The sequence below is a fragment of the Mastomys coucha genome, unplaced genomic scaffold, assembly GCF_008632895.1.
Source record: "Mastomys coucha isolate ucsf_1 unplaced genomic scaffold, UCSF_Mcou_1 pScaffold6, whole genome shotgun sequence".
Taxonomy (NCBI): Eukaryota; Metazoa; Chordata; class Mammalia; order Rodentia; family Muridae; genus Mastomys; species Mastomys coucha.
Genome location: NW_022196912.1, coordinates 4,219,903 through 4,236,193, shown reverse-complemented (window position 1 = coordinate 4,236,193; position 16,291 = coordinate 4,219,903). Strand labels below are relative to the sequence as shown.

The 16,291-nt window shown below is 42.8% G+C and overlaps 1 long non-coding RNA gene across 1 annotated transcript in view; it reads left to right on the top strand.

The window, feature by feature from the left end:
• Positions 1 to 15,823, top strand: part of LOC116080112 — a 112,070-nt gene extending 96,247 nt beyond the window's left edge. Inside the window, exon 6 of the long non-coding RNA XR_004114312.1 lies at positions 15,148 to 15,823. This is a non-coding gene — a long non-coding RNA (uncharacterized LOC116080112). The remainder of the gene's footprint in view (positions 1 to 15,147) is intronic.
• The last annotated feature ends 468 nt before the right edge of the window (positions 15,824 to 16,291 follow it).

Here is a 16,291-nt window from a genome sequence, read left to right as displayed (position 1 = left end):
AAATCAATTCCCTGAACCACCAGCCCAGTGAACATGATGGAGCAGTAAGATAGAATCTGGTCTCTGTCACAATAAAATGTGACACCACCCTTGGGCCACCTTCTTGGATGTTGGAGAAGAGATACAGACACTGTTTTTGCTTAAGCCATTGCATTTATGTTTCTGTTGTTCTCAGCTGCTTTGTTCTTTTCCCTTTCCTCCTGTTCTACCAATGATGTGAGGCAGTATCCAGTAATTATAAAAAGAATCTACTTTGTGAATTTTGACTCCTTTGCCTGAGAATCAGATGTCTGCTGTGATAGAAGTCTTGGTGGCTAAAGGCAAAATTATTTCATCAGTGACAAGAATAGATTCATGGCATAGAAGCTGAGAGACAGCTCACACCACCTGTAAGCAGGAAAGGTGGTGGTGGACTTGGCTCTGATGACTCTGGTTGCTTACCAAGGAGAAGGCAGGTGGTCACTGCTTAGAAGTGGGTGAGTTTGAGAAAGACATGCTCAGGGGTCACTGTTAACGGGGAATTGCTGTGTAGAGATACAGAAAAGGCCACTGAGGACTGCAAGCTTGGAAATAACACTGGTTCTGTCAGAATTTCTAGTCAGGTCTTAGGAACTTGCAACAAATACTAGACACGATGCTGAGAAACACACACACACACACACACACACACACACACACACACACACACACACACAGGCTACAGTTAGCAGACAGTCAGAGACCTGAAGGCAAAGCCCCTGTTCCTATCTTCCTGTGTATTGTATAGCACGTTCATACTTCCTTCCATTTTTTATTTCCTTTTGGGGTTACTTGGAAGTTTTTAAATTTCATCTATTAATGAATAGCATTCAGATAAAACTAAGACCAAGATGGAATTTTATGAGATACAGAAAGAGGGAGAGGGAGAGGGAGAGGGGATATTTTTCAAGAGGGCACCGGGCTTTGTATATAGTAGTAGAACATGGTAATCATTGTTTATCTGTTTATTATACTTCCACAGCTCCAACTATCTTCCCATCCTTTCTTCTAACAAATGCTGCATCCCGTCATAGTTCCAGGTTAGCCTCCAAACCATATCATACACCCTGTTTCTAGGGATGATGTGGTCCAGCTGCAGTGTTTCTCCTGGATCTTCTAAACCCGAGTTAAGGCATGGGAGGATGGAAGGTTGAATCCCTGAGGAAATGCATCAAAATACAGACTGTTATGGAATTTTCAAGCAACTCTTTACTTTGTGTCTTTTCTAGACTTGACAGTTCATTTCTTTCTTCGATTTCATAAATGATGCAAGTCTCCTCCATTTTAAAGTTTATGCTAGCTAGAGTAATTCTCTTTTGCTTGCAAATAATAACATTAACATAGGATCCATAAATCCCCATGTAGCTCATGAACTTTAGGTATATACTAACTTTACTGGTGAGGGAAGGCAATGACTGTTTAAAACTATCCAGGAAACAGAGGCATCCAGCCCCAGCAATAGATTACATGGCCATGTACTCAGGACTGTTTAAACTAGTTTATATCATGCTCAAAGTACCTCCTTTCATAAAAATACAAATGGCTTGTCTTTTTTCTCAAAGCGGAGAGACTATAAACACGATGGTGCAGGCTGTGAGACAGGGGGATGGGAAGCATATTTATTTGTATTGGCCTTGGAAGCTCAAGAGCAAAAATGAAAACAAACAAATAATGATAATAATTTTTTTAAAGCCTTCAGGGGTTGACTACTAAAGACAGAACAAATTATCCCCAAAGTTTTACAACATAAAACAGGACAAATATTGAAAATTACATTGACAAGTGCATACAATAGTGTAATTTTTTTCTTAATTAAACTGACAAAGATCCCTAGTTCTACATAAATCAACACAAAGAAACAAATCTACAGTGTTAAGAGAAGTACAGCAAAAGTTTCTGGGAGGAAAATACAAGGAAAATCATAATGAAATAATTTCTTCCTTCCTTCCTTCCTTCCTTCCTTCCTTTCTTCCTTTTTTTTTTTTCTGACTTGATATTCTTGGGATAGGTGGGTGGGATGGAACATGGTAGAGTTCTGTGAGTCAGCTTCCAGGAGACATAGCAGGAGTCAGACATAACAGGACACGAAAGACTCAGTGGTTACTTCTGTGTTTTGAGTAAAAGAAAAATGAAGTTTAACAGCCATCCATTGGACTGAGCACAGGGTCCCCAATGAAGGAGCTAGAGAAAGGACCCAAGGAGCTGAAGGGGTTTGCAGCCCCTTAGGAGGAACAACAATATGAACTAACTAGTACTCTCAGAGCTCACAGGGACTAAAACTCCAACCAAAGAGTACACATGGGGGGACTCATGACTCCAGCAGCATATGTGTAGCAGAGGATGGCCAAGCTGGTCATCAATGGGAGGAGAGGACCTTGGCCCTGTGAAGGTTCTATGCCCCAGTGTAGGGGAATGCCAGGGCCAGGAAGCAGGAAGGGGTGGGATGGTGAGCAGGGGGGAGTGGGGAGGGAAAAGTGTATTGTTCTAGTTTTTTTTTATTTTGTTTTTCTTATTTTATTTTCTTCTTCTTCTTCTTCTTCTTCTTCTTCTTCTTCTTCTTCTTCTTCTTCTTCTTCTTCTTCTTCTTCTTCTTCTTCTTCTTCTTCTTCTTCTTTTTGACGGGAACCTGGGAAAGGAGATATTGTAAATAAGAAAACATCTAATAAAAAAAAGAAAATGTGAAAAAACAAACAAACGAACAAACAAACAAACAAACAAGTTAGAATAAGTATCAGAAGAACTGAGCCAACTGAACTCCTGGCTGTAAGCTGAGGAGGACTCTGAAGGTAACTTCCTGCTTTCCACCACTGTGTTCCCACCCCAGTCAGTGTACCTCACCTCTGCCTTTTCTGCTCCCTGACTCCCGTTTCCTGCTTCCATCAGCAGAGCTATCCTTGAACAATTTTCCAAATGTGTTCTTCTAATGTCTTTGTTGTTACATTGCATGAACTCATACCACATTTATTTTTTTTTACAACTCATTTCATTATATTTAGACATGGCTTAATTTTCATTAAATAGATCCAAAGTACATATGCCAAATACAAAGCTTCTCACACAAGCTTTTGCCAATCAATAAAGGCACTGCTTCTCATGGAGTTCTTACAGAACCAGAATCATCAAGGTAGCTTTTAGACATCTACAGCAGCAGTCAGAGCTGGCCTATACAGTAAAATCTGCTTGTCACCTCTAAATTAATTAATTAGGAAGGCAGGCATTGGAGGTAATCAAGAATGGTTTATCAGACACACTGTTGCTTCTTGTGTAGACTTACTCTGAACCTCATTGGTGAAACTGGAGCTTATATACTAAACTGAACCCAGGATTTGTTCTCCTCACATGTGGCAAAGCATAGAATGCAAACAATTGTCATGAAGGAAGACTTTATGCTCAACTGATCCCCAGAAACAAGAAGCACAGCACACTAGTGTGGGCTAAGGCAGGGATGGTTGGGGTGGGTGGTGGATAGAGTATTGGGATGACCAGAGTTGGTCAGGAGGCTCAAGTAGGGAAAAGGGAAAGTGTGACCTTGGTGGTGTTGCTTTTAAGAAGGAAGCAGGCCAGCTGTTCATCCCAGCCGGAAAGTGGGCTCCAACAGTGGAGGAGGTTGCCCCTTTTTGCCTAATGCAACTTCCTTGTTTGGATTAGCAGAAAAACCATTTCTTTCCAGTTTAGTTCTTTCCAGATTTGAGAGCTTGTTCAGAGGATAGGTTCAGACTTGTTGGTTTGCATATCAACCACACACCCATAAGGAAGTTCCTCACCACCTCCAAATGAGCTAACCCTAAGAGCAGTCTCTCCAGGATTTCCAAGTCACTAAGGTGTCATATCATCACAAAACTCAGAAAAAAATTCATAGGTTAACACTGTGCAGCTGGGTCCTATCATGAGCATTTGATGTCTTGTATTGCCTGGATTTGTTCTTCTACCTTTTGGCCTTCTAGCCAGTGATGCAAAGAAGGGCTCAAGAAGAGCTGTGGGGTGCAGACAAACACTGCTTCAATTGCTCCCAGTTTCTGCTTTAAAGACCCCATACTTGTGAGACAACCTGGACATTCTTTAGAGGAGGTAAAAGGAGACTTGTGAAGAGTCTGATTAGAGAGACCACTAGAGGGGAAGAGATTTCCTCACACTGAAGGGATGGTTCCAAATTTCTTAAGCAGTTCTTGTTCATGGGTAGCTGGGTCTAGACTCTGAATCTTAGAGAAGAATGGTTGCAAGGATGGGTTGCTCCAGGTAGGATACCCTGCTCTATCAAGGAGTCCAGCCCTGCCCAATGTTCCTAATGATAAGAGAGTGAGCCACTGTATATGAAGGGTCTTGACACTAGGACAACAGACATGTTTGTCAACCCTGCCCACCTCTGTGTGTGTATGTGCCTGTCAACCCTCCCCTCTGTGTGTGTGTGTGTGGTATGTGTTTATGTGTATGTGTTTGTGTATCTCTGTATGTGTGTCTGTCTGTGTATGGTGTGTGTGTGTGTGTCTGTGTGTGTGTGTGTGAGTGTGGTGTGTATATGTGTGTGTATGTGCCTGTCAAACCCACCTCCTCTATTTCTGTGTGTGTTGTGTGTGTGTGTATCTGTGTGTGTATGAGATGACTCTTTTTGGATTGGGAAAGCACAAAAGGTGACTAACTTAAAGAGTTCTTTCCTGTTAAGTAGGATGGGAATCTAGAATGAAAATTAGTTTACGACCAAGAAAATGTGCTTGATTTCTCCTACCTGCCCCACCTGTTCCACTTCTGGAACAGTGCCAACCACACAAGAGACACCTTAAACAACAAAGATTGTCACTGGGGGACTTCCTGGAGAGACCTTTTTTGTAAAACAATTCCTTATGATGTGCATAGCCATCCCTGCAAAGACACCTCTACATTCACGTCACTCATCATTTGGCCTGCCTTCTCCTCCTCCAGCCCTCTTCAATACTTTCCCTGCTCCACCAGTGTCTGAGTAGGCTGACCTTCACAGACTACCTGACCCACATGTATCTCTGACAGCTGGCTTCTGGTTGGAACTGCTAGGAGAGTGTCAACAGGAGACAGAGAGCTGGACTCCATCCCTGCTAGATATTCAACATGGTCAGGTGGCCACAGCTCCTGCTAGTGACTTCCTGCTAGTGACAACAATGCAGTGATGATACTCTCTTCTTTGTTTTTCAAGCCACAGAGTAGGGATGTCCTTCTCCTGTGGCTAGTACTGGGAGCCAGATCCTCATGTTGGTTCCCTAGCCCTGCACATTCCTCTGAAGGCAATCCTTCGCTAATCACACCCTCGTCTTCAGAATAGGGTTGTTTTTCTCTAGGACCTTGACTGCTGACGTAAGCATGATTATTCTCTTGGTTGTTTTCCCAGCAGCAGGAATGGTTACAGTGATCTGGTCATTTTGTCCGACATGCATTCTGCTAGCCCCTCTATGCCTATTAGTAGTCATGCAGGCAGGCGGCCTGGGCTTCTGGGTCAGCCTGTGGTTGCCTGTCACTGTGGGATAGTGTTTGGATGGAGTCAGACCTCTGTATCGAGGACCTGACAAGGTATTGGCACTGGTCTGACCTGAGTTCAAGCTGCATTTCTAGCTGTGATATCTCTTTTGCACTTGATCGATTTAAATAATTTCTCTGATGTCTATTTCTTCATCTGTGACATGTGCTCATGCCAGCATTCACTGGCTGGGTTGTGTGAGGACAACCAAGGCCATGAGGAGAGCCGAGCACATCCATCTCAGCTTTGAGGATGTGGATGTGGTCAGATGTCGAGTTTGGGCCTCTGCCTTTGGTTTCCACACAGTTGAACTCACCCAGCTCTATACCTTGTTTCAAGATGAGAAGATGCAGGAGCCTCATCCTGGGGAGTGCTTAGCACAGAGTGGAACTAACTTTTGTCTTATCTGTACATGGTAAGGCAGAACAGGGCAAAATCTTCCAGAAACTGAGAACATATTGGGCTCCCAGCTATCACCTCCTGAGTATGACTTTGGGGTACAAGTGTAATATGATGAATCTCTGACACCTCAAAATCTCAAAATGTATATATTCCCCAGTGAGAACCAGCCCCACAGGGACTCAGGGTAGAAGAACGCTCTGAGCTTCTACATGGCAAATGACCCATATCAGAGGCTGTAGAGTTCTGGAGAAGTCTGTGCAACTTTCTTCTGGGAGACGGTGGAACACAGGCCAAGCTATAGGCAGGTTCTGCAGGGGAGTTTCCCAGGAGCTCAGTTCTCAAGGAGAGCTAACTGCAGCTCTTCTTGGTTATTGCTATTGCTTTGGCAATTTATTTTTATTATAAAGGACTAGAAGGCTGGGTAGCTATTTGTTCATTTGTCTATCTATCTTCTATTTATCATCTATCTATCTATCTATCTATCTATCTATCTATCTATCTATCTATCTATCTAACTATCTATCTATCTATCTATCTATCTTCTCCTTATGTATTTTGGAGTGACCTGGAATTCCTAGTCCTCCTGCCTTAACATCCTGCGTATTAGGAGTGCAAGCATGCTGGGCTCTAGGTAATGGATGCTTCCTGACTGTGCCTGGGCCCATGGGGGGAGCTGTAAAGATGCTGACGCCATGGTTTCAGCCTGATTTTCAGAGGACAAGGATGACCTATATAATCAAAAGCTATTGCTGCCTCCATAGGGATCTTTACAATATAAATACCTGTTTGCATTTCAAGTGTGTGTCTTTGTCCCTCCCAGGGGGTGGGCTTGTTTTGAGGCTTTAGTCACAACTGAATATTGGGCAAATCTCCAAGGGGAACAAGACATCTCCATTGCTTCTCACATGTAACTTGTCAGGCTTCCCCTGTGGTGTGAGCACGTTTGTGTGGGAAGAGAAGTTCTTCATTAACTATTATTCTGTGGTCAGCCCTTGCTTGCTGAGGATTTCCAGTCACAGCTGGAAATTTGTGTTGACGTGTCTCTGTGTTGCCATGCCTGCTTCTTGACTTCCACGACTTTGAATGGTCCTGGTTTAGGAGGTGCGCTTCTGGCTCCTTTTTCTTCTCTTCTGCACCCTTTCTGTCCCACACTATTCATCATCCTTCTTAGTTTTACCAAACAAACACAATCCCAGGCCCTCAACAGTGAAGAAATGAGTTTATGAGTGAGTTAACAGTGTGTTATAATCTCCCTGGCAGAATGAAGTTAGTTATTCTAAGTAACTTTGCCTGCTTTTTGACTATTAAGGCAATAACCTCCACAAAATTAGAGTTTTCCCAGGGAAAAGGAGAAACCACTGATTCCTCTGCCAGCCAGAAGAAGAGCCGTCTCCCGGGAGGAGATTTCAACCTGAGAAATTGTTAGCTCTTCTTGCTGAAGAGACCAGGGTGAGACAGTGATGGGGTAAGACCACATCCCGACAGGGTCTGCTCGGTTCTGCATCCCTCTTGTCCTGTATGTAAATCTTAGCTTCATGTCAGGACTCTGATGATAGTCTTGGTGGCAGTCATTGGGCCTCTGTTTCTCTTTCCAGTGTGGACATCAATCTCCTTTTCCTAGTTTTACTATTATTTTCTGTTTTTTAGTTTTTACCTTTTAACTCTTTTAAATTTATTTTTTATGCTTGAAACATTATCTTAAGGCCAGGGAGGTCTCAAATTCCCTTTGTAGTGAAGCATGACCTTGAACTTCTGATGGTCCTGCGTTTACCTCCTTAGCACTGATGGTACAGGTATATGGCACCATGCCCTGGATATGTAGTGCTCGGAGTTAGGCAAGCACTCTGTCAACTGGCTATATCCCCAGTCCTCTTCTCTGTTTAATGATCTACTGAGGATGAGTGATCAAATTAGCTTGTTAGGGCTGCTGGGACTCAGGTACTGACACTAACAACATCAGCCATGTTGGAGAGATTCTTGGAGGAGAGTGCTGAAGTGAACCACAGCCTTCCTGTGCACGGTTCTCCATGAACTTTCTTAGTTGCAAGTCTGCATACCTGATCCTTTCTCTGCATGGATTAATATCCTCTGTCATAGATTGAGATAACTGGTCATTGGGGCCAACTGCCAACTCTTGCCCAGTGGATCCCTTGATCTCACTGAGCCATGTCATGCCTATGTTCAGGGAGCCTCAGGGAGGGCAGGGTGGAAGCTTTCATTTTAAATGACAATGTGGGACCAAAATAGGAAGTGACCTCATGCCTACTAATAAGGCTGGGTTTTTGAGCTATCTTTGCTAGGTAAAGTTCTTTTGCTGGTTCTCATTAGACTTCATATTTATGAGCAAATTGCTGAGCATCCCTGGGCCTCAGTTTCCTATTTTGCGCATGGAGATTAGGAGATTAAAATGCATAATTTCTAAAGTACTTTTAGACTGATTTTCTCTACACTGCTCTGTCACTGTGCCTCTCTAACAGATGCCCACCTCACTGTTATCCATCAGTAACTTGGAACCCAGGAATTTGCTGTTGAAAACCACAAATGCCTGCATGCCCTGTGGGAAGTGGTACCCAGCCTGCATCAGTGTCTGAGTCCTGCATCCACTGTCCCCATCTTCCATCATTCATTTCCTCCTGGCCTAACTGGCTTTCAAAGGGATTTATTATTAGGATGGAGGCTTCACTGATCTGGGTGAAAGTAACTGCTCTTGTCAAAGAGAGCTGAACACAGAGGCCAGTTAGTGTTTTCTCAGTTCCTTTATCCATCATGTCTTTGCTACAACAGTAGGTCAGTGGAAGCCAAAATCCAGTCCTCAATTATCCTTTTGTTTAGACACTCCAGCAAGGGCATTCTACAATCCACAGATACTTTTGAAATGAAATAGAATTTGACAACAAATCTTTTATAAATAATGGCATTGACATTATATCTCTTTTAGCGTAATTTACTCCTCACAATAATTTTGACTTAGTTTGTTCTACACAGTGTGTTATTTTAATCTTCTTTCCTATTATTATTATTGATGAGGGCTCTTGGAAAAAAGATTAGAAGATTGGTTGAAAATTATCCTCGGTGAATTTAAAACAATAATAGGGATGTGAATACAGATTAAAGCAAATTAAGGGCTGCTGTGGGCGCATTGGCAGATGACTACTTGATTAATTGGGAATGTACTATTGGCAAGCACTATTGGCAAGCTTTGCCTCTTCCCTTCCTCATAGTGCCCTGAAGATTTGCCTCCCCGGCCCTGTTCCTTTCTGGGTGCTTATCTCTGCCTTCGATCCTCTCTTTCACATTCCTCCATTTTTCTGTCACTCTCTTCCTATGCAGAGATTTAAAAAATGCCTTGCCAAGGAGGGTTCATGGTGCAGAGTCCTTGGTGTAAAGGCTCCCTTTAACTTTCATCTCCTTTAGAAGCTTTTTTTCTGCTCTCAGCTACCAGGCCAATCTTATCTATGACATCACTCTCTAGTTTACTAATTTGGGTAGGGATTTCTAGTAGTTTTTGAAGACAGAAACAGTTATTTCTAAGGAATATGGGGTATGATCACTGAGCAAACATCCCCTGGGGTGTTGAATTAAAGGTAAAAAGATGGCTTATGTTTCCCTCTCCTTCTTTTCCCTTTCTTTCTTTCCTTCCTTTCTTTCTTTCTTTCTTTCTTTCTTTCTTTCTTTCTTTCTTTCTTTCTTTCTTTCTCTCTCTCCCTTCCTTCCTTCCTTCCTTCCTTCCTTCCTTCCTTCCTTCCTTCCTTCCTTCCTTTCTTTTTCTTTCTTCCTTTCTTTCTTTCTTTCTTTCTTTCTCTCTCTCCCTCTCTTTCTTTCTTTCTTTCTTTCTTTCTTTCTCTTTTCTTTCTTTCTTCTTTTTATTAGGAATTCTCAGAGCTTCTAAAACAATATCATAGAAAACATAGTCTTCATTTTTCCAACTAGTGGGATATTTAATATAGGCCTCATAGGAGAATAAGGAAAACAGAGTCTAAGACTGTGGCAGCCCCATGTCTGGAGTTTATAAAGCCTGTGATGGTGGAAGCTGGGCAGTTCCAGTTGCTCACCTCTCACATGCACAGTCAGTTCACAGATTCTGACTCTTCTTAGAGGAAAGTCATACAAATCTGTTACTGCTCAGCAGTAACGTTAGAGAGAGAGGGTTATTCTGGAAAATGGAGTTAGAAAGAAGAGCATCAGTAAGAGAGAGTTAGGGAGAATACAGGGTGGCCACAGGTATACCTGTCCACGTGGTTGGTTTACAAAATTAGACGGGAGTCATGAACGCTCAGCCATCTTCCATTTTAATGTCCTGTTTGTTACAAGCCAACAGATAGAAAAAGTGAGGTAAGTCCCTCTCACGAATTCGTCAGCATGCCAGTCCAATCCAGCGACTTCTCTTGATCTATGGAGGTGGGACTTCTGATGTAACTGGAACCAGGAACGAGGCGTGGCAAATAGTAGGAGGTGGGCAGAGAGGTGTGGTTATGAGAGGCAGGCCTCAAACCAGGAGGGTTACACAAATCTGTCGGAGTATAAGCCTGTGCTACTCTAGCCTCAGTTTTCTTTCTCTTGTAATCTGTGAAACTGTTCACATTAGTGCATCACTGTTTTCTCTTCTTGGCTATAGTCATGCTAGGGCGCGCCAAAGGACACTTGAAAAGGTCAGTTGGATGCCCTTTGACCTGTAACAAACATTCTCTCTTTATCATTATTCATTTATTTTATTTATTTACATTTCAAATGTTGTCCCCCTTCTTGTACCCTCCAAGTTCTCCATCCCATGCCCTCTCCCTTCACCTCTAAGAGGGTGTTCCCCATTCACTTCCATCTCATTCTTCTAGCATCCCCCTTCTCTGGGGCATGGAGTCTCCACAGGACCAAGCACATACTCTCCCTCTGAGGCCAGACAAGACAGTCCTCTGCTACATATGTAGTGAGGGCCACAAACCAACCCATGTATGCTCTTTAGTTGGTAGCTTAGTCCCTGGGAGCTCTGAAGGGTCCAGTTAGTTGATACAGTTGTTCTTCCTATGGGGTCGCAATCCCATTCAGCTCCTTCAGTTCTTCTCCTAACTCTTCCATAGGGTCCCTGGGCTCAGTCCAATGGTTGGCTGTAAGTATCTGCATTTGTCTCATTCAGGTGCTGGCAGAGCCTCTCAGAGGACAGTCATACCAGGCTCCCATCTGTAAGCACCTCTTGGTATCAGCAATAGTGTTGGTGTTTGGTGTCTGCCCATGGGATGGACCCCAAGGTGGGCTGGTCCCAAGGTCTGGATGGATTTTCCTTAAGTCTCTGCTTCATTTTTGTCCCTGCATTTTCTTTAGAAAGAACAATTCTGGGTTAAAAAAATTTGAGACGGGTGGGTGGCTCATCCCTCAACGGGGGGGGCCATGTCTATCTACTGTAGGTGGTCTCTTGGGGTTCTATGTCCCTGCTGTTGGGTATTTTGGGTACTGTTATCCTCACTGGGTCCAGATACCAGGGATGTGGGAGGCTCCTAGGGCCTGTAACATTCTCAATAGTACCATCTGGGGAAAGCCAACTTTGATAGCAGAGTAGTGGTTCTCAGTCTGTGGGTCGTTACCCCCCTTGGGGATTAAATGATCCTTTCATAGGGTCACATATCAGATGTTTACATTACAATTAATAACAGTAGCAAAATTATGAAGTAACAACAAAAATAATTTTTATAGTTGGGGGTCACTATAACATGAGGAACTGTATTAAAAGGTCACACCATTAGGAAGGTTGAGAACCACTGTTCTAGAGCATGCCTGCGGGAGCATCTGGGAGGGGATCTCCAGATGGAGAGAATCTGGGAGGCAGAAGCTTATTCAATGTGGTTCATCTCATGATGAGCACATAGATATGTGCACTGGATGCACATGCGCGCATGTGTGTACACACACACACACACACACACACCCCACATCAAACCTCTATTTTTCCTCTCTGTTCATTTCTAAAGATATAGGTGCTCAACACTACAACTGTAAAGGCACTCCCATCTCACCTCCATATGGAAAGTAGAACAACACCATGGTAGGTAGCACATGCTGTGTCTCAGTTTTCATAGAGCCTCATGTGCTGAAATCCGGGGTCTTCTAGTAAGAAGAGCTTAAAGTAAGAAATGTCAGTCTGGGATGAGTCCGTGCATTATTGTCTTGGTGTAGTAATATACTCTTGCCTGTCATGTAGTCAGTATATTGACTATTTAGCTTCTAGATTAGTGCGTCCCTTTATGTTTTTGTAAGGGTGCTGCTGAATGGCATAATCAAACAAACATAAGGGATTGCCTCTGGGTTTGAGGAATAGAAGAATAATCATGCTGCAGCTTGTCCCATAGATGAGTACTTTGTTTTGAAGTGTGCTGATGGCAGTGCAGGTGGGTCAATCTTTGCTTCTTTAGTCCATATGGCCCTTGCTAACAGTAGGGAACCTGCTGTCAGACAGAACCCAGATGTATACCACTAGCTCTGTTTTTTCACAACCAAGTCAGTGCTCAAGCTTTGTCAAAACAAGTTTCTGTTAGCTTTGGTGTAAAGCGCTGGAGAAGGTGGCTATGTACATGGATTGAATTCCTGGAGGGGCTCCAAGCTTTATTATAGGGCGAAACAATGAACATCACAACCTGCCTTCATAACATAATAAAGTCCTCAGAGGAAGGGTGGATCAACTATTACCATAGGTGGATAAATAAAGGGTGGAACCAGGAAAGCTGTCCAGGACAGGAGAAACCAATATTCCAGGTGGAGGGAAACGAAGACACTTTGGTTGTCACTTAGCTACTCTGGATGATGCTCTGTCCAGTGGGTCTGGTTTATGAGTGCAGACAGATCAAAACTCAACTTTATGTATTTACTTATACATGATCTAAGTACCAGTAGTTCTGGTTGAGTCTTTGAGCAAGATATATGTCTGATGTAAGCTAGATAGCATATATTAAAGTGAACACACTGGGGGCGGGGGGATAAGATGAACAGGGGTTGAGTTTTGGCTTTGCCACTTACGGAGTGTTTGCTCTTAGGCTTATTTTCTATGAGAGTTTATGAAGCTCAGTATCTTGTCCATGTGTATAATGAAGATAACACTAGCTCCCACATTGTTCTTGTGTATAAGATGATACATATAGATGATACACGCAATGATTTAGGCAAGTGCCTGCTACTTCATCTCTATTGTTTGAAATAATATTTCTTTTTTTCTGATTAGGACATAGAGAATTTGCCTCCTATAAAGAGATGAGTAGAAATTAAGGTAGCACACCCACCCATCTCCCTAACATCTGCCTCTAGTCCCCCACTCATGCCTTGCCTCCCTTTGTTAAACAGAGACTGACATACTTCTCTGGAGACGATGAAAAGGCAGTTAGTTGTAACTGAGCAGAAGCTCAAGTCTTTCCTGCTATTTTTCCATCTTCCTCTTGCTTTCTTATCATTCACTTATGGCTGTCACCATCCTGTTTGCCTTTGGAATCATTCCTCCTCTCCAGCATCCCCTGATGTTACAATTATCTCATCAGAGGTATGCAACACAACTTTGATGTTTTTCTTACAAGTCAAGCACTTGGTGGGAGGACATCTTTCCTAAAGGCATGAAATCTTTCCTTGTGATGCTCACAGCACAGCTGAATTTGGGATTTTTCAATTACTAGAAAGTATCAAATCAGAAGAGAAGGAGATAAGGAGGGGCTTGACTGCATTGCTTGGCATACTCAAGACTTCCAATGCTGCTTCAAGTAGGGTGAACTCGAGGCCCTGGAATATTTTCTCCCTCCGTCTCTATCTCTGTCTCTGTCTCTCTGTTTCTCTGTCTCTGTCTACTTGCCTCTTCTCATCTCCCTCTTTCTCTTTCTTCTTCCTTCCTTCTTGCATATGGATAATTTGTGCATGAGCTTACATGTATGGTATGTACATGCACATGTTTGCAGGTGTATGCTGAGGTTAGAGGTTGCCTTTCTCAATTCCTAGCTACATTATTTCTCACCTTTCTCAGTTCCTAGCCACATTATTTTTGAGATAGGATCTCTCACAGATCCAGAAGCTCTTGATTTTTCTGACTTAAGTGGTCAGCAAATTCCAGGAATAGTCATCCCTGCCTTTTAATGGATCATAGGCGCACCCAAAACATTCAACTTTTTTGTGTGGGTACTGGAGATCTAAATGTAGCTCCTCCTGCCTATACACTAAACACTTTACTGACTGAGCTGTCAAAGTGGCTTTTAAAACCTTTAAAACTTATTATTATTATTGTGTATGGGGGCAGGGCATGAGTGGGGGACTTGGAGGATAACTTTTTGTGCTGTTGAGTCTCTCCTTCTGTTTCTATGTGGTATCTGGGAATAAGCAGACAAATGCTATTCCAGGTGAGACATTTCCACAGGTTTCCCAGTTGAGTTGTCTTTCCACTCTCTGCCCTTTTCTGGTGTGTATGTGTGTGTGTGTGTGTGTGTTAAGGGATATGAGTAATATGTGTATATTGGTGGACAGTTCATACAACTTTGCCAGCTGTGAGGTTCTCACTCTCAGGCCTCTGTTTTATTTTTATTCATTTTGAGGAGACAGCAAGCACCTGCCCCTACATGTATCATAGCTATTTTGCTATGTTAATTGCAGTTCCCCGAGAGTTCAAGCTTCCCCACTAAATGCCATCTAATTACATCCCCTACTAATTAATGTCAAGAGAGACTTGTCAGGTGAGTCTGTTGGTGCGTTCCTACCTCTGTCACACCAGAAGGGGGCATTTGTCTACAGGAGCAGATGGGCTAATAGTCATAGAATCCCAGAGAGGCAACACCTTCACAGCAGGCATCTATCCAATGATCTCTTAAGCAGTTAGCAGAGTATGCTGTAGGGTACCCCAAATGGAGTCCATATGGAAGTGAAGCCTCTCAAAACTGCACCAGATTAATGCTTCTCAAAGGAAAGTTCTAGGGAACCTGGACTTGAGGTCCCATGGCAGACTATTTATTTCTAGTGCATAGGCTGTGGTCTAGATGTTTATCCCACATCAGATGTGTGGAGTCTGCTGAGCCTAGACCTTACTAGATGCTCAGGGAACAACTTCTATCAAAGAAATTAATCTGGTCTAGTGGATGTGGACCTTGACAGTGTAGCTTGTCACTTTCAGAGCTAAGTAGAGGTGGCTGGGAAAGAAGTGCCAGGGTGACAACCCAACCTCTCTTGCTTCTGTCACTCTGTCTCTTGTGGTGGTTCTAACTCCTTCTTCTAATCCTCTTTCCCATAATTCTCTCCAGTTTTCCTTAGGCATACATGTGAGAGATCTCCTGGAGGTCTTTTAAGAATTGCAGTTTTCTGGAACTCATCACTACTGATTCTCAGGCAGTGAGTCAAGGTTGAAATTTCAACAGCAGCACACCGATTCTCAAGCAGGAGACTGGAGATATCATTCAACGATGGCCACTTTAGAAGACTGTACAAAATCTACAGTAGGATTTTTTTTGCCTTTATCTACATGGGCACAAATAATCCCTTCTAAAGACTGTCTGCATTGCCATTGATAACAGTTGGCTAAATATGAATTGGCTGCTGATTTTCTAACCACATCAGGAGTGTGAGAGGAGCTAAAGCAGATGTGAAAAAAAGTGATAATTTGAATTAACCAGTGCATGCTTGTAGACACACACACACACACACACACACACACACCTCACATTATAATGCTTGTCTATGGGTGCATAGTTCATTACTCTTGACTCTAAGTAGCAGAAGTGTCATTCTGGAACTAAAGCTTATCTCTGTAAGCTTATAATAGCAGCTGCTGCTCCTTAGCATGGATTGAAATGAGCAACGAGAAGAGTTAATGGTTTTCTGTGTTTGTCTTTATTGATGCAATATTATGTTTTCTTTCCAACAAACTCCTATGCAATAAGGGTACGGGTAATAAATGCTTTCAGGGTTAATGTCTCCACAGAGCTCTGGAGTTTAAGCCTTTCTTCTTTTAGGCATACAGCAGAAGAAATGGAGCTGCTGGGCTTGAACTCTATATAATTAGTTTTAAAGATCTTTCTGTCATGTTTAGAAGTAATCTGTCATGTGGCTGAAGAAACCTAATAACACACGTGCATGCACACACACACACACACACACACACACACACACACACACACACACACATTAGGAGTCCCAATCTTGTTCCTGACACTGGAGAGTTTGTTGACTCAGGAGGCAACATTGAGTCTCTTAGCTTTATTTTCTTGTTTGCAAATGGAGGGGACTATTGTGTTAAATTGAGAGTCTCTGGGAAGCTCAAGCAAAGGATCTGGCTAGGGAAATTGTCAGAGAAAACCACCTGATCTGGATTCAAACAGTAGTAATTTTTTGCCTTATACTCATTACGTTGATCCTAACATTCATAGATCCTATGTAAAATAAGCCCCA